Source organism: Cricetulus griseus, chromosome 2 (genome assembly GCF_003668045.3).
Source record: "Cricetulus griseus strain 17A/GY chromosome 2, alternate assembly CriGri-PICRH-1.0, whole genome shotgun sequence".
Taxonomy (NCBI): Eukaryota; Metazoa; Chordata; class Mammalia; order Rodentia; family Cricetidae; genus Cricetulus; species Cricetulus griseus.
Window position 1 is genome coordinate 425,226,363 of NC_048595.1, and position 18,704 is coordinate 425,245,066.

The window sequence follows — 18,704 nt, forward strand, 5'->3', positions numbered from 1 at the left end:
CTTCCCAGGCTTACATGGCGGTTCCTGTCTCGTGCTACATTTCTCAGAATCCTCCTTGACTCCTAGGCCCACCCAACTTGTTCCCCTATTGGCCAACAGTACTTTGTTCAACAACCAATAAGACAAACATATATACAGAAGGACCTCCCCCATCAAACCACCATGTCTAGTATCTTCACACAGGTTCTGGGGACAGAACTTGGGTCCTCGTGCTTGTGAGACTTTACCAGTTGAGCCATCTCCCCAGAGCCAAGATGACATTCTTGCAAAAGCAGCTGTCCCTTGAGGCTGAGTATTTCTCATGTCTCATCTCTATGAGCATTTAACATACTAGTGACCAAAGCAAATGATAAACCCAGTACACTCATAGCCTCTCTCTAACCCTGAGACAAAAAGGAAAACACACTGCTTTGTGAGCATGGCAGGCTGATGAGGGGCAGGGGAAGGACTATTCCTAGCAAAAATCTTAAAAAGATTGATACCTTTGGATATAGGGTTCATTTTACTTGTGTGTGTGTGTGTGTGTGTGTGTATACTTGTATGAGTTTATAAGTATCACATACATGCAGGAGCACATAGAGGCCAAAGGAAGGCTTCTAATCCCCTGGAACTGGACTTACAGCTTTGAGCCACCATGTGAGTGATGAGGGGCAAACCTGGGTCCTTCACAAAAGCAGAAAGTAAGATAGGATTTTAAATTATACTAAGTTAATAGGTATGAAAGCATTTATTTATGAGACTATCCATCACTTGTAAACTGAGTTCTTAATTGGTCTAGATAATAAAAAGCCAGATTCAGATATAGAGGGAAATGCTGAGAGATCAGAGAGAAGGAGCAAGCCATAGCACACCTTACCTCCTACGCGTCTCAGCAGAGAAGAGAGTGATTTCCTGTTTCTTCCTGCTTATATTGTTTCTGCCTAGCTACCTCACTTCCTGTCTGTCTTTACAGACCTCCAGACCTCTATGGTTATCTAGTGACAAGCTTCATTCTCTGACCCCCAGACAGGCTTTATTTGTGCAAGAAAGGTATCACCACAATCACTATTTTGGTTTTGGATGGAAGGGAAATTTGGAAACCATCTCCATGCTTGGCAAAGAATAATACCCATATAATTCATTCATAGCATAGAATAATTAATAGTTCTCAAGCAGTAATGCATAGAAGAATGATGTGGAGGCTGGAGAGATGGCTCAGTAACTAAGATTGCTTGCTGGTCTTTCAGAGGACTTGAGTTGGTGCCCAGAACTCACATCAGGCAGTTCATAACTGCCTGTAACTCCTGCTTCATAGGACCTGACATGCCTGTGCACATAACCACAGAAGGAGGACCTGACATGCCTGTGTACATATCCACAGATAGGTATGCACGATTAAAGAATAAATCTTAAAAAGAATGCTACAAAAAGAAGTAAATGACATGTCCTTGAGTGGAGCAAAGTGCAGATCAAAAGCTGCAAGAGAGACTGAAGAGAGCAAAAAGCTCAGAAGTTAAAAGAGTGCAAAAGAATTATTATTATGAATTATTATTATTATCATTATCATTATTATTATTATTATTATTATGAATCACATAATAGATAAAAGAACTGTTCAGTGAAAATGATTTGAAAATAAGCAAAAATCTGAACATACCCCACAGGAATGATATGGACAGAATAAACATAAATAAAAAGGTGTTCCATGTTGCTTGTCATTAGGGAAATGCAGATTAAAACAACAGTGGGATGCAGCTGCTCTCCTGTTGGAATAGCTGAAATTCAAGAATGAAGAACATCAGCAGGAATGCTAAGCAGGAAGAATGCTCACTCGCCCATTGCTGCTGGGAATGAAACGTAGTACAGCCGTGTTGGAAGACAATGGTCTATTAAAGCCAGAGTCTTAGCATAGGATGCCTAAGTGTCTGCTCAGTCCATCAGAAAATATAAACCAGCACAAACAACCAAATGCAAGCAAATATAACAATTACATTTTTATCTTCCCAAACAAGATGCTATCGGTAAACTGTGCCCCATCCAAACAATGGAATATATTAAGCAAACAAGATGGAATATAGAACGCAAGCCATGCAAAAACATGGATGACTCTAGAATGCAAATTTCTCAGTAAAATCAGCCCATTGGAAAAAAAGCTGCATACTCAATGATACTAGTTTTATGACATTATGGGAAAAAAACAAAAACAAAACAGAGACATCAAATAGATAAATGGTCACCATGGTCTTGAAGGCCAGTGGTTGAGTGAGTGCAGCTGTAGGGTGTTTTAAAGCAGAAGAACTGTTCTGCATGACCATGTGACAATAGTTACATGGCACTATCCATCTATCAACACCCATAGCATGTCTCAGCACAGACTGAAATTTAATGTGCATACATATAAAAGCTCACTTTTGGGTGTTCAAGGATGGACTGAAGACCAGGACAGAAGAATCCATCTGCATTAGAAATGCTCAAAATTACTTCCCCAAGGAGTGTGGGGGTGAAAACACTAAACTAAATGATGTTAAAAATGAGTCAAACCTGAAGCTAACACTGACCATCAGCTCTGTGCTCTCATTGGTAAAGATGATTCCCATGAGATCAGGGCTAACAATTCTGAAACCACTATATGTGCACACTAGAACCGAGCAATTAAGTAAATGGATGGCAGATGGTGAGCACTAGGTTTCTTTCCCTTTGAGTGGGAGTTTACAGACCAGCAAGGGAAGAGGTCTAGAATGATTCATTTAGGATTTACTGGATTAGAGTTGAGACATCAGCATGAACTCATGTTTAGTTTAATATTAATGCAGATAAATACACAGGAATAAATAATTAGAGATGTGTTTACATACGCCAGTTATTATACACATACATATTTCCTTGTCCTTTAGCTGAGAGGGAAATTCAGAAGAAAGCCCATCACAGAAGCTTGTCAGGAGAACATTGAGTATCACCACCAGATGAGGAGATCCCAAAGGCCAGAGCTGAGCCGCTTGAACCAAAAAAAAAGTAGCAAAATATTCTATGAAACCCACTATTGCTATCAGCAATTGTGATGCATTAAGACTGCATCTTAAGGTTCATTAGGTCTCTTCATTATGTGTGATATTAGCATGTTATAAATGAAGATATTAGCACTATGGGGAACTGAGTATGAGCAACATGGGAACTCTACCCTGTCTTCACAACCTTTCCATGAATAATTTTGTTGCATCATATATTTGTATGTATACATGTATGCATTCATTATGTGAGAAGAGTGGATGAATGTATCTGTGTTTGTGTGCATATGTATGTATGCTATTCCTGTGTGTGTGTGTGTGTGTGTGTGTGTGTAGGCCAGAGGACAACTTTGGATGTTGTTCCTCAGGATGCTTTCCTGGAACTCATGAAGCAGGCTCTTTTGGCTTGCTAGGGAAGCTCCAGGAATCTGCCTGTCACCATCTTCATCTTTCAGTACTGGGACACGCCTATGCCACCACACCTGGCTTTTCCACATTGGTCCTGGGGATGGGTTCAGGTCCTCAAACACTTGACTGGCTGAGCTATCTCTTCAGCCCCACTTCTACAACTCTTAAATTATTATAAATAAAATTTTATCAGTGAATATATATATATATATATATACATATATATGTATATATATATATTTCAACCCTTGGGGAAGAAAAAAGAAAAAAGAATATGGAGCCCCATAATCCTCTTTGAAGGCATTTCCCTATGGTCCTCTTGCTCTAAGGCCTTCCATTAGCCCTAGTCTCTAAAATATCTCCCTCCTCCAGTCTCTGAACACACCACCCTGGGGATCAAACCTTTAACATTCAACATCCAAACTCTAACATCAGAGTCTGACAAATGATCAAAACAGCCTCATATCACCTTCTAGAGAAATTCAATTTCCCCTCTTAATCCACTCACTTCCACCGTTCTAACCCCTGTGTGAGTCAAGATGTTTAACCCTCTAGAGCAGTTTGTCTCAGGTTGCAAGATGGTGCTGTCAGAAGTCCCTTGTGTGCAGCTCCCAGCACACCTGCTGAGTCTCTCGCTCTGTGGAAAGAAGACAGTGGTCATGAGCCGATGATGTCATTACCACCTTCTGTGGTGAGAAACAATCAGCTACTTTAAACAAAAATCTATTCTTTCATTCCCTTGACAGCTGTGCTCATTTAGTTTTAAATTATTACATCACTCTTGACTTGATCTTATTTAGAATAGGCCACCCACGTTTTCAATGGATCATTTCATTTCTTTATTTTCTCATTTTGAAAATGTACATTGAAGGTTGACCACTTATCTATCAGTCACTGTGTTATAGTCAAGGAATATTAAGTATGAACAACATTAACTAATCTTAGACGCTAAGGGGATCCTAGAAAAAATGCCTACATGATGTCATAAATGTTATGATATTCAATGAAGTAAAATACACGTTGGTGACTGTAATGATAAATCTTTCTGCCAACTGCCTGAGTTCTGCCCACCACCACATTAGGGCCCCAAGTAACACACAGCGGCTTATATTATTTACAATGCTGCTGGCCAAAGACTAGGATTTCTTATCTGCTAGATCAGTCTTAATTATCAACCATAATTGATAAATTATGGTTATATATATAATATATATAATAAATATATAGCATTAATCTATATATTTTATAAAGACTTATCATGGAGGACGCTGATGGAATACATCCTCTTCCCGGGATCACATGGAGACTCCAGAGAAGAAAGGAGGAGGAAGAGAGCAATTTCCTGCTTGTCCCTGCTTATATTCTGAGTCTGCCTGCTATGTCCCTTCCTGCCTGGATCACAAGACTTCTCTTTACTACATTTACCAGAATCCTCCTCAACTCCTAGTCCTACCTATCTTGCTTCCCTATTGGCCAACAGTGCTCTATTCAACAACCAGTAAGACAAACATATACACAGAAGGACTTCCCCCATTCAGGTGACAATGAGAGATTGCCTCCATGCAGAAGAGCATAGCATAGTAGCAGGTGTGCAAAAGCAATAGGTTGGTATTGGGACCCACTTAATAATTGGCATGTGTGCTGTGGGTAGAGTCTGTGCTTTCTTTGTGTCTCTGTTTGGAGGACCATCACCTACAATAACACTGTTGCCTATTCTAGCATTTCTTTTCTCACGGACAGTTAAACAGTGAGCTCAAGAGCAGAAACTGAGTATGCCCAGTTTATCCCATTTTCTTCTCTTTTATAGGAACATATGCCTGTGATGCTTACATTCAATTCTTTTTTCCTGCTGTGTAAGAAAAAATCCTTAATGTGACTTCCTGCCACTTATATTATCAATAAACAATTTGATCTTTGCCTCTCGTGTTTATAATAGAAGAAGAGGAAGAGAGATGTTAAAATGAGATCATAAGGTCTAGGGAGATGACTCAGCATGTACAAGCATTTCTTATGCAAGCAAGAGACCATAATTTGGATCTTCAGTGTCCACTCAGGATCCCTGGAGACAGCTTAACAGATAGGCTAGCTGGATTGTCAAAGCTTGGGTTCAAGTGAGAGATCAAACTCAATAGAGTAGAGAGAGACTGGGGGCGACACCTGACATCAATCTCTGGCCTCCACACACGTGCACATGCATGCATGCACACACATATTTCATACATGCACACACATGGGCAAAAATAAAAATAAAATAAAGCTCATAAAGTATGATAACAGAGTCTGGAAGAAATAATAAGCAAAATTAAAGGCGCAGTTGCAAAGTTTGAAGGAACACCAGATATGACAAACTTACAGGGAGTGTATAAGACAGAAATGGAGGGAAGTGGAGAGATTGCTCAGTGGTTAAGAGCACTGGCTGCTCTTGTAGAAGATCCAAGTTCAGTTGCTGAAATTCACATTGGGTGACTCAGGACCATCTGCAACTCCAGTTGCAGGGGATACAACACTGTCCTCTGACTTTCTCAGACACCTGTGTACAAATGGTACAAGCACAGACAAAAAGACACACACATGTGCACATAAAAACAAATAAATCATAGGCTTTTTCTGAAAAGAAAAAGAGCAAAGTTGAGACAAAGTTAAAAAAGAAAGTTGGAGACTGAATTAGATGAGGTTGCACAGAGGAATGGAGCCAATGGGATAGTTATAATGATCTTAGAGATTTATTGTAAGGAATTGGCTAAGAAACATATGGAGTCTGAAAAGTCCAACAATGTACACCAAGCTGGAGGCTCAGGAGAACTGGTGGTCTGGTTGTGGTCCAAATCCAAAGGCCTGAGAACTCAGGGAGCCATGTTAATAAGTCCTTTGTCTGAGTCCTGAACTCTAGGAATCCACAACACGGTCTTCTTGGAGCAATAAAAGACAGATGTCCCAGGTGAAGCAGAAAGAACAAACATGGTTTTCTCCAGCTGTCTGTTCTACTTGGCCTCAGTGTCCAGGACGTTACCTGGTCCTATTGATAATGATGCTATTTACTCCATCTGCTGATTCAGCTGCTAATCTCTTCCAGAAATATCCACACAGCGGCAGCCAGAAACATTTTACCAACTCTCTGGGTATCTCATGGCCTACTCAAGTTGACACATAAAATTAACCATCACAAAGAATATTTCTGGAGGTTCCTGAAAGTCAAGGTAAGATTTTATATCTCATTCATATTCAATACAGACATTCTGAGTCCCTATAATGACAGGCCATCTTATATTGGACTAACATTCCCAAAGAAAATTGAAAACAACTGTTTGAAAGTATTAGAGAGAGAGTAATCAAGAGCAGACCAAACAAGAAGAGATTTGATCCTTGAGAAAGAACCCCAAAATGTAAACTCCACCTTTAGTTTTCCCACTGGGGCTATCTCCAGCCCCAATGAGCTGTAAGTTGTTCTGTATTCTTATTACACAAGTCTCAATGTAGAAGCTGATGATGCTATCATGGTTAAAATTGAGGGATGAAACCCCAGAGAGAAGAGAGCCAGAAAGGGCTCTCTTGAAAGGCACATACAAACTGCTTAAGCCTTAACTGAGTATTGAGCTACTGCTTATGAGAGGTGGGACTCCAGGCAACTCAGCAGGAGAAATCTAGACACCCAGAATGCTAAGTGTTCTAAGATTGTACTTTATAACCTGTGATAGAATTTTAACAGTTAGAGGTGCTTGATAAAATTTTAAAGTTTTGATAAATGCCAGAACCATGCTTTAATAATAAAAATATATACAAGTATTAAGGATTTTACCCTAGGATTGAGGGGAAATTAATGTGATTCAAGATTTAACTGTTAACCAGGACAAAACTTAACACATTCTGGTGGAATCTGATAAAATTCATATTTTGACCACTACATTCAATATATAAAAAATACTAAGTATGTAAATCAACAATCAATGTGGCTTATAGCCTTAGAAAAGCAGTTCCCCTGGAATCTAGCACTCTGTCTCTGACTGGAGTATCTGGGCATGTTGTGGCCTAGGTTATGCTGCCATGCTCAGCTGAAATTTTGGTTCTTCAGAAAGGAATGAGGAAGTAAAAAGAATAAAAATACAGGTAAAAATGAAGGACTATTTTTCTTTCATTTCTTAAAAGCATCAAAGAAAAAATAGTATATTTGAGATTTATAATATTTTAGAAATATACAGAGATTATAAATGGATTAATAGTTGAAAATCACTGCATAATATCTAAACAGAGAAATGGGCAGTGGAATGAGACTAAGGCCCCACCCCCTGCCCCACAAAGTCTCCTATAGCCCTGATGGCTCAAACTTGCTATGTAGCCCAGGATAGCTTTGAACTTGTGATCCTCCTTCTGCTCCTTCTGAGATCTGAGATTATTAAGTGTGCACCACCATGCTTGTCTTATGGACTGCTAGGCAAGTACTCTGCCAACTGAGCAATATTTGCAGCCTAAACTGTCTCCGAAGGGTCATCCTTCAGCAGAACATGGGACACAAAAGAAGCAGTCTACTGGTGTATTGAGGAAGAGCCGGTGTGACTCAAAAACTGGTCAGGGAAAGAAGTGATTTTAAAGAGCACCTCGATTTTTGGAGATTGATGATGAAGAACTTACTGGTATCACGAAGAAAACAGGGACTCTGATGCTCAGAGTGGAAGGCTGCTGTGGGAAGACGATGGCCAATTCACACCTGTACCTACCTAGTATGAGATGCAGATGGGACCATACAGGTGGAGATGGCTGACAACTCAGTATGAGGTCTCTCCTCATAAAAATCCCAGTGTCTGTCCTCAAAGACTTACGGTGTTTATGTGACTTGTTATATGATTTATAGGAAATGTCCTAGTATATACAATCTGTTGGAAAGAGAAATACATGCAAGCAATGTCAAGGACAGCTTTGCAGAGCAGTGTCTCAGAAGGTCTTTTAGTCTGGCCACCATGTCTGAGCAAAAAGCAAAGGACAAAGGACAGCAGGCTCTGCAGTCTAGCCAGGGACCCATCACCCACTGCACTCTGTAGATAGGTGGGGGGAGGGGGAGCCTTGCAAATTACTCCTCAGCTGCAGCCAGATCATCTCTCAACATACTTTTGCTACAGTCTTTGATTTCTTGTTGTAAAGTAACCTCAGCAAAGAACATAGGAAAAGGATAAGCCCAATAACTAAGTCCCAAAGGCCAAAGTCCCTTGCCCCCTTTCCCGGTCCCCTTTCTGGTAATTATGCAACTGATGCATACATTTAGCTATGAGAAATTCCACTAGATCAGCTTTGCCTACTTTGTATTTACTTAACTTTTCACTCATCTACCCCAATAACTGCCCTGGAATCGGCTCTAATCTAAACCAAATTGTGAAAGAGATGAAGCAGTTTGCCATTGTCTTCCATGCCCCATTCTTCACCACTTTCATACATTTGGGGACCTATTATGAAGGTGACCTCTGCACGTCCAGTGTCCTATTCTGTCATCCCCTGAGTTCCACTCAATACCCTTGCTTTTTCCCCTTTACCCTCTTGATTTTGAAGGTCCAAGTTTCTTCTTATCTCTATCATCAGTGAAGAGTTTGAAGAAAACAGATTCACTGACTTAATTGAAAAATCATACCATTTCTGAAGCCTTAGCCTCAGCCAGAACATTTGAACCATTGTCAATTTTTTTACATTTAGTGTGTGTCTATGTGTGTGTGTGTGTGTTATGTATGAATGGGTACTTGGTGATGCCAAAAAAGAACATCAGAGTCTCAGAGCTGTAGTTACAAGTGGTTGTGAGCTACATGATATGGGTCATAGGAACTGAACTTGGGTCCTTGAAAGAGCAATAAATATCTTAATCACTGAGCTATCTCTTCAGCTCCTATAGGTTTTTTTTGTTTGTTTGTTTGGTTTTTGGTTTTTCGAGACAGGGTTTCTTTGTGGCTTTGGAGCCTATCCTGGCACTCGCTCTGTTTGAGGCTGGCCTCAAACTTACAGAGATCCACCTGCCTCTGCCTCCTGAGTGCTGTCCTATAATTATTTTTAAGCTCTGCTATATGCAAGTGGATCTTTAGGCCAGGCAACAAAAGAAGAAAAGTCCATCCTTTAATTTGGTCTGCAGTACTATATAATACTAAAAATCATAGCTCACCTATGTACCCATGTGTGTTCATTTCATGAAATACTACTTAATATTTCAGGGTAAAACCCAAACATCAAGCCATGAAATGGTAGCACTCTCATTTCCCAATGGAAAACCTACATCGATAGATCCATTTGCCTTAGTCATTTTCATGTATCCCCACTGGCCTCTTTGAGTGAAATGTTATTGATAAGCACATATGGATCCAGACTCCTTTTACTCTTAAACACACACACACACACACACACACACACACACACACACACACACACACACACACACGTCAAAAGCTAGAAAGTATCTAAACTTCCCACTCTAATCCAATTGGAGGGTGAGAGTTTTATGACTCCCTAATTGTATAAGAGTTAAACCAAAGTTAAGAGCAGGGTAGCTTGGTGTCATCTTATCATCAAGAGAATAACTAGTCATTGAGAAGATTGTTTTTTGAAAATTGGGGTGACTCTGCCTTTCTATTAATTCAAGATCCCTTCCAATTCATAAAATCCATCTCTTCATCTCAATCCTCCAGAAGGCCAACACCAACATCTGTTTCCTAGTCTTCTGTGGAAGTTATTGCCAGATTACATGCCTTCTACTCTGGCCTCAAGCATTCCAACTTGCTCCTTGTGTCAAATGCTTGTTCAATGAGATCATGAATTCCCAGAGATAAGAAAACTATGCTATAGCTCTTAACACATCATATAGCTCAAGGCACATACTGAGCAACATGAGGGGTTGGATTCTTTACCTTTGCAAGAATAGTGAAGCTTCTTGAATAGATTAAACTTATTTGTGTGCTTGCACTTTCCAAAATGGAACCCCCCCCCCAAGTATCTATTGAATACCAAGCAGGTTACAATCAATAAACAAAGTATCAAAACTCAAACTTAATCAAGGACTGACTCAAGGTTCAAGGACTGACTGTGAACCCATGCCCACCTTTCTCCAGTAGTCCCTTGGCCAAAGTGATTGAACCAACCAAACTGGAGCATTAAATCTCTAATCCAGGCCAGAGATTTTATTCTCTTGACCAGAACACTTTACTCTAACAATGGTGACAGAACACTTCTTATGTTTGTTTACATATGGAACAGGGGAGGAGAGCCAGTAAAAGATACCATTCCTGGAGTCCAGTAATGCAGATGAAAAACACAGAAAACATAGAATCAAGAAATTTCCAGATTCAGTTGTTTCTCTCAGGAATGAAGAACGCAATAATAGAAAAGATTTGCCTACTTAATCTTCATCACTATAATAATCAGTTTGGGTTTCATTTGGTATCTAAAGCAGGCAGAAGAAACATTACAATCATCACAGTGGGTTAATGTATATGTGACTTATATAAAAAAGGGCATCCTTTCATGTGTTTATAAAAAAATCAGAATTTAAATTATAATATACTGAGTACCTGAATGACACCTATGAATAAGAAAATAAAGAGTGCCTACTGATGGCACGATTTAAACATCGGTGTTACACATTGTGAGAAAAAGTAATTGCATGCAGCCAAGACAATTTTCACGGCTGAAAAACGCATTACATTTCTTTATCTTTGAGCTGATTTACTTTATGTGTTTCTCTAAAACAGAGTCATAACAGGCCAAGGGAAGAAAATAGAGTGAGTTATTCTCCCCCCAACCCTTGGGGAATACACTCAGATCGGAACACGTTGATGAAAGCTGTCTGGCCTTTGTGGCTGCTGAGAATCAGCCTGAATGTGTTGATGGGTTCTGCAGAGCCTGGTCACAGCCTGAAATCAGATGGAAAGTGGGCAACGCCTAACACAAAACTCTAGTCCAGAAACAACAATGCTAGCAGTGCAAGTCATTATCTTCCTCACGTTAATATGTTTGCTTTAATAAAATCTTGGGGAAGGAATAACATCTGAAAATCAATGGTGTCTTCAAGCCTATGTTACAGGGACATGCACATCTCTTCCTAAAGTGATCTACCAAGACAGCCTTGCCCTTCATAGTTCACGAGCTCATGCATTCCCTTCAATCAACTTACCTTTCAAATGTCTTGAGAGAGGAACCCCCAGCCCACCCTGTCTGTGAGCTCAGCCCCCACTCCTGTCACTCCTGACTCTGCTCCCATTCAAACCAGTGCAATGACACTGTAAGGACCAATTTCCAAATCTTGGCTTAAAAGACAGCACTATGAAAAGTTTACCTGAGGGACTGTCCCAGGCAGTCTGCCTTCATCAGTCCTTTTCAAAACAATTGCCTCTACAAGGAAAAATCAAAGCCGGAAAACAATGTTTCTACCCAGAGGCCACTGATCACTTTCACTTCTGCTTCACTGACTAAAGCCCCACACCCCACTAAACCCCAAGTCATCAGGCAAATTCCACTCCCACACGTATCCAGGTAGATACAGTCCTGCCTGACGCATCCGGCTCCACTGTTCCTTGGGACATCTTTCACCTGACAGCACAGAGATTTTGTTTGTTTTTGTTTCCTCTCATCAGAATATTAGCGTCATAAGGTCGGGAACCTCCTCTGTTTTGTTCACTGCCATATCCACTCATCTGCGAACAGATTCCTGACTTCTTGTTGGACAAACAAATGACAATGCAGGAAATGTTTCAGAAGGCAAATGCCAAGGGCAAGGGATGAGAGGCGACCAGGGTCAGAGCTGTGACTGAGAGGACGTTTCCTCAACCTCCCAGGTGCTTCTGTGACCTGCTGGAACCAGATCTGCCCACCCCATGAAGAGTTAGCAATCTGGATTTTTAAATGTACCACCTAATTCTTGTTTAATGAGGCTCAAATGGAGAACCACATGCAGCTCACGGCCACTGAACATGATGCTACTCTTCCGCCTTGTTGTGGGCCGGAAGCCGGAAGCTCAAGATGTACACGGTGGAAGCTCCAAAGGCCACGGTCAGTGGAAAGAGAAAGAAGACAGGAAAACAGAATCTCCACAACCCAGTCACCTGAGCAGTAATTAGTTGTCACTGCCTCACCTCCTCACCTCCACCTCCACCTCCTCACCTCCACCTCCACCTCCTCACCTCCACCCCCACCCCCACCTCCTCACCTCCTCACCTCCACCTCCACCTCCTCACCTCCACCTCCTCACCTCCACCTCCTCACCTCCTCACCTCCACCTCCTTACCTCCTCACCTCCACCCCACCTCCTCACCTCCACCCCCCTCCTCACCCCCACCTCCTCACCTCCACCCCCCTCCTCACCTCCACCTCCTCACCTCCACCTCCTCACCTCCACCTCCTCACCTCTACCTCCTCACCTCCACCCCACCTCACCTCCTCACCTCCACCCCCCTCCTCACCTCCATCCCCCTCCTCACCTCCACCCACCTCCTCACCCCCCCTCCTCACCTCCACCCCCCTCCTCACCTCCTCACCTCCTCACCTCCACCCTCCTCACCTCCACCCCTACCTCCTCACCCCCACCTCCTCCACCTCCTCACCTCCTCACCTCCTCACCTCCCCTCACCTCCTCCTCACCTCCTCACCTCACCTCCTCACCTCCTCACCTCACCTCCTCACCTCACCTCCACCTCCTCACCTCCTCACCTCCTCCTCACCTCCTCACCCACACCCACCTCCTCACCTCCACCCCCTCCCACCCCCCCTCACCTCCTCACCTCCTCACCTCCTCACCTCCACCTCCTCACCTCCTCACCTCCACCCCCCTCCTCACCTCACCTCCTCACCTCCCACCCCCACCTCCTCACCTCCCACTCCTACCCTCCAGGAATTAGAACAGGGTTCTTTTTATTTGTAGAACTACTTTCCTTACTTCATTTTCGAATACTTACTCAAAATTACTATTATGTATCTTAGATAATGTTCTCTAAATAAATAAGAGAGCATGGTAAAGGTCTCCAAGGTGAAAATACTTAGAATAAAGGATTGTGTCCAAAGTAACACTGCACACTAGTGTCTATTTCCTAGTTCCTGGACCAAGGCAGGAACTCTCCTCTATGGCTAATAATTTGATCTCGTTACATAACGAGTGTTTCTTTTCTTTGCCCTGAAGTTGAACTTTGTATATGGAGGGGCTGCCAAGCATATTTTCACTGAAATGAAATGCTGTTTTCCAATTGTATCACCCAAGAGGATCTAATTCAGATGAAGTGTTCAAAAAATCAAATGTCTGCATCTCCTTGAACCTCGCTTGAGGTAGTTTGGTGTTCATCCCATTTTTCTTCTCTAAGGAGAATGTTATTACGAAGTAAGATCAATCAAACTGGAAGTGTAATTGTTGTCTACAGCAGCCCCAAGCCTATTCTTGCGTTCTTCGGCTATGGAATCAATGACAACATGTCCAGATACTCTGGTCGGAGAAAGAGCATTGGGTTCCAGGGAAAAGGCTTTTCTAAGGAAATGTTTAAAGTAAAACAAATCGTATGGGACTAGGAGATGACCCAGGAGGTAGGACACTTGCTGAACAAGCACGAAGGCCTGAGTTCAGACTCCTGGACCCACATGCTAGGCCCATGTATACACAGCCTGTACGGGGGTGCATGCCTATATTCCCAGCTCTAATAAAACAGACAAGAAGATCACTTAGACCTGCTGCCCAGCCAGTCCAACTGCATAGGCAAACTCCAGACTTACTAAGAGACTTGTCTCAAAAATAACATGAACATCTCCTAAGGAACCACATACATTGATACCCCCTCACATGTGCACACACACATGACATGTACAGAAGAACGTCCTCTTTCGTATCGTACAGAGAGAAAGTACCACCACCCTTACCTTCATATGACTCCTGATCAACCCCGCCAGCTATTCTCTCTGTAGGGGCACTGCACTTTTAGAAAGCTATGAGAATGTCTGGCATGTATTAGTATTAATTCTAGGATATCCCCAGAAACAAAAATTACTCAACAAAATTCTCCCTGTCCAGACCATGCTGTGCTTAAAATCTTCACAACATACATGGGCCTGGCTTCTTCCAATGGTCCCACCACAGACCCAGAAAGCGTGACTATTTGGTATGAAATAATCCTTGTTTTTAAAACAAAAGTACTAAGACTGAAACTGGAACTCTCATCCTCACAGAAGTGAATGAAAATCTACAAATCCTGGAGATAATTCATGAACAAAATAAACTACTTTCACTGAATTCGACAGTTCATTTATTTTGGAAATTCAAATGCTGATTTGGCTATGAAAATAACTCACACCATTATTTCTCTAAACAAGTCCTCTTCAAAATGGTTACTTAATTCACACACACAAAAAAACCAATCAGTAAGGTATTTTTTATATTCCCTTTTATGTACAAAAGCAAAAATTGCAACAAGTCACCCACTCGTTGGGTGTTACTCTTTATTAAATTGGATTAGACTTAAAGGTCCTAGATGAACAGGTGAGAGCAGGCTCAAGATTTCCAAAGAACAGAGTGGTTAGGCCAGTTTCTGGAAGAGTGAGAGAAGGCTACCAATGCCAGGAAAGTGTCCTCACCGTGTTCTCAAACACACAAAGCAAGACAATGTTGGTAACGAAGGGCAGAGAATTTATGTTTAAGTTTTAAGTTATGGAGATGTGATTTTAAAATCTGAAAACGAATATGCTTAGATTCTTTAAATACTAAATTATGGGAAACTTTTTTAGAACTACAAGAAATTATAGAGCTCAAAAAGCAAATAAGATATCAATTGGTAAATAAGAAGAAGAACCATTAGAAACCTTCAGCATAAAAAAAAAACAAAAAAACAAAAAAACATAGCTAAGATTTAAACAACTCAACAGTCTAGGAAAACAAAGATTACATAAATTGGAAAGCTGAGCTTGGGAACACATCATGAAGGAATAAGATTAAAATAACCAACGGTAAGTCTATAAACATAGGAACTCAACACAATACATGAACCTCTAAATAGCTATATATTTAAATTTACTGGGTCTAAAGTATATATGTAACGACACAACAGAAAACTAACCAGTGGCTGTCTATAATGGTGGGTGACACAGGCAAGAAGGAAGGATTCAGATATGGTAGAGAGCTAACTTTGGGAAGAAAAATGAGTTCATTGACTTGTGCTGATGGTTTCAGAGATCAACAGATATCAAAGCTTAACAAAACTACAATATAAACACATAGAATGTGTTCTCTGTCAGCTCTACCACAGTGAAGCCATTTTAATGTTAACTTCCACATGGCCAAGGAAAGAAGGAAGGAAGGAGGAAAGGAGGAAGGGAGGAAGGGTGGGACGGAGGAAGGAAAGAAGGAAGGAAGGAAGGAAGCCAAGAACATCCACAGGGGCACTAAAGAGATGGTTCAGTGGTTAAGAGCTCACACTGCCTTATCAGTGTGTTTTCTATTACTGTGATAAAACAGTAACCAAAAACAACTTGGAGAAGAAAGGTTTAATCTGATTTGTGTCAAGGTCTTCTTCAGAATTTTTGGTTTATCCTGCCAGAACTGTGTTTGGTTAATTCATCTTCTTTAAGAATCACCTTAGGTATTTATTTTTTAGATTAACAAATATTTTAAATTATATATGTGTGAGGGTGTCAGAATTTCTAGATATAAATAGATTCTATTAGGAAACTAAAGGGAAAATCAATTCATCACCTCAGAAAGAAAAAAAAATTCAAGCACAATGAAAACTTGCTTGTAATTAGAAACAGGAAAACATTCAGCAATAAAGAATCTGGGGGTGGGGGGAGTTCTTGACTTCAGAGATAGTATTGCTTTAAATATTTAGGAATATATTTACCTGTGAAATTTTAGAAGAATTCTAAAAATCTTGATAATATGACAAAAAACCTATCTCACTTCTATCTATAATTATTGTTAGAGAGTCAGAGATAGAACAATGAAAGGACTCCATTGAACTCCTGTATTGAAATTTCAACTTGTTATCTCCTTGTACTCTCACTCCCAATCTACAGTAATTGGTTGTACACTTTTTTATGCCATCAAACACCATCTAACATGCTGTGCAATTTGCTTTTTATGCTCATTTAACATTTTCTAAATTCCCCCAATAGAATATAAGTTCCTTCCAGCCAAGATCTCTCTTTTGATCACTGCTGTACCTTGGGGAACACACAATGATTATTTTCCATTGAGAAATTACAAGTCTGCAGTCAAAATGAATGAGATAGACATGATAAAGGATGAACAGATACCTTTACAAAACCATACTGAGGAATATAAAAAGCTGCATGAGGAATTAAAGCTCCTGCCACAGTGCCTTTCCTGTCAAGGTCAAAAGCACAAGAAGCTTTGTATGTTTATAGACATTAATAACTACATACACAATAAAGGTGTCAGCCTATAAACGAAGAATATTTAACTTCAGGATAGAATTACCTCTAAGGAGGGCCAAAGAGAAATGCCTCATTCTGAATATGGTAGCCTTAACTTTTCCTTCATCACAGTTTTGTAGGTCATGATGACCTGTAGTAAACCATTCCCTCAGAAGAAAAATACTGTGGTAGCCACACATTGGTGTCTGCCACATGGGCAGTATCTGTGTTGGCCAAGTACTGAGACTTAAGAGCACATTATGTAAGGAGAAATCGGCCTGGAGAGTGATGTCAGGTAGAGAGGTCAGTGTAGTCCTTCCTGGGTTTTTTTATTTGTGTTTGTGTTGTTTTTGATTTGGGTTTTAATTTTTATCTAGGATCTTAATTATTAGAAAGAGGGAAAACAAGCATTGGACAATTTGTTTCTTTGTCTTAACCTTTCCCCCTTTCTTTAAATTTGGTCAATCTGAAAACAAAAACAATTACTAATATTTGCATAAACGTAAAATGTCATTCTAGTCCTTTGCTGACAAGATTTTTTTTTAAGTATGAACCTTTATCTTCCATCATATGTTCCATAGGGAACAGACCTCATGAGTTAATTTGAAAGCCATAAAAAGGTGTCATTCTGTGACTCAAATGCCACAATGGAGTCTGTGTCCTTTCTAATGATTTTCATATTTTTGTCTTTCTTAGGTTAAGGACTTCTGGGAACTCTAAATGGCAAAAGAAAGGGTGAATGGAGAGAAGGAGATGAAGAGAGAGGAGAAGAACATAGAGAAGAGGGGAGGGGAGGGAAGAGAAGAGAAGGGAGAAGGGAGGGGAGGGGGGAAGAAGAGAGGGAAGAGACAAAGCCAACCTTTCCCCTTCAGCACCAGGACAGCTAGTGTCACCTGGCTTTCAGAAATGCCTTCCTCTTCTTTGACCTTGAGATTTGTCAGACTCCTGTTTCCCGTGCTGCTTGCTCTTTACAGCTGGGAAATGATTCTCAGCTTCCCACGCTTTGTGTATGTATTTGTGTCCTGTCTAACAAATGACAGATGAGACCATCTTCCTGTTGACTGTCAACCAGCATTGACATCCTCCAAGTGTGTACCCCATCCGCTTCCTACTCAAGTACAAGCGGTCTTCTATCATGCTCCCTTATCTGTGCTCTCTGCCATGTCCGCTATTCTTCAAATATCTCTTGAACAGCGTAATTGGCATCCTGGCCCTCCTTTTGGAGTCAACAACAGGACCCCTTTGCATTCCATCTCAGGAACATGGAACTGCTTTTTCTTGATGTAGGATTCTGCACAGTCCTCACTTCTCCTTGGTAGAAGACAGATCAAGTGGAGAAGACCCTTTGCTTTGCCGATTAGCAAATTAACAAATACACCAAGGCATTGTCTGAATTTCTTTCCTGTAACACAATAACTTGTTGTTAGAGTCACAGTACAGAAGTCAGAAAATTTAAGCAGTTATTTAGGAATTTTTAAAAATACATACACTGAGGCTGGTCTAGTAGTGCATGTAGTTAATTACGTCACTCAGGTGACAGAGGCAAGTCAATCTCTATGAATTCAAGGCTAGCCAGGTCTACACAGCAAGTGTCAGGCCAGTCAGGGCTACACAAATGAAACAATGTCTTAAAAAAATAGGAAATTTGAAAGTATGTGTTGCTAGCAAAGACACTCATTTGGAACCTGAAATGAAGGTCACAAATGATTGATGCCACATATATTTATAATCTATGATCTTCACAAAGTATCAAATGGTCTTAAGTATTTTTCTATTTCCTTCTGTTGCAGTGAAGTACCCTGATAAAAAGCAACTTAGAGAAGAAAGGATTTGTTCAGCTTATAATTCCAGGTTGCAGTCCATTACTGTGGGTAAGTCAAGGCAAAAACTCAAGACAGTAACATCACACTTGAGAGCAGACACAGAAATCAATGTGTGTTTACTTGCTCA

At 40.8% G+C, this 18,704-nt stretch overlaps 1 long non-coding RNA gene across 1 annotated transcript in view; it reads right to left on the reverse strand.

The window, feature by feature from the left end:
* Nucleotides 1-909: 909 nt before the first annotated feature.
* The window catches only part of LOC107979146, a 29,602-nt gene continuing 11,807 nt past the window's right edge, over nucleotides 910-18,704 (reverse strand). The window contains exons 3-5 of the long non-coding RNA XR_004768692.1: nucleotides 17,648-18,156; nucleotides 3,901-4,029; nucleotides 910-2,974 (exon numbers count right to left, since the gene is read on the reverse strand). This is a non-coding gene — a long non-coding RNA (uncharacterized LOC107979146). The remainder of the gene's footprint in view (nucleotides 2,975-3,900; nucleotides 4,030-17,647; nucleotides 18,157-18,704) is intronic.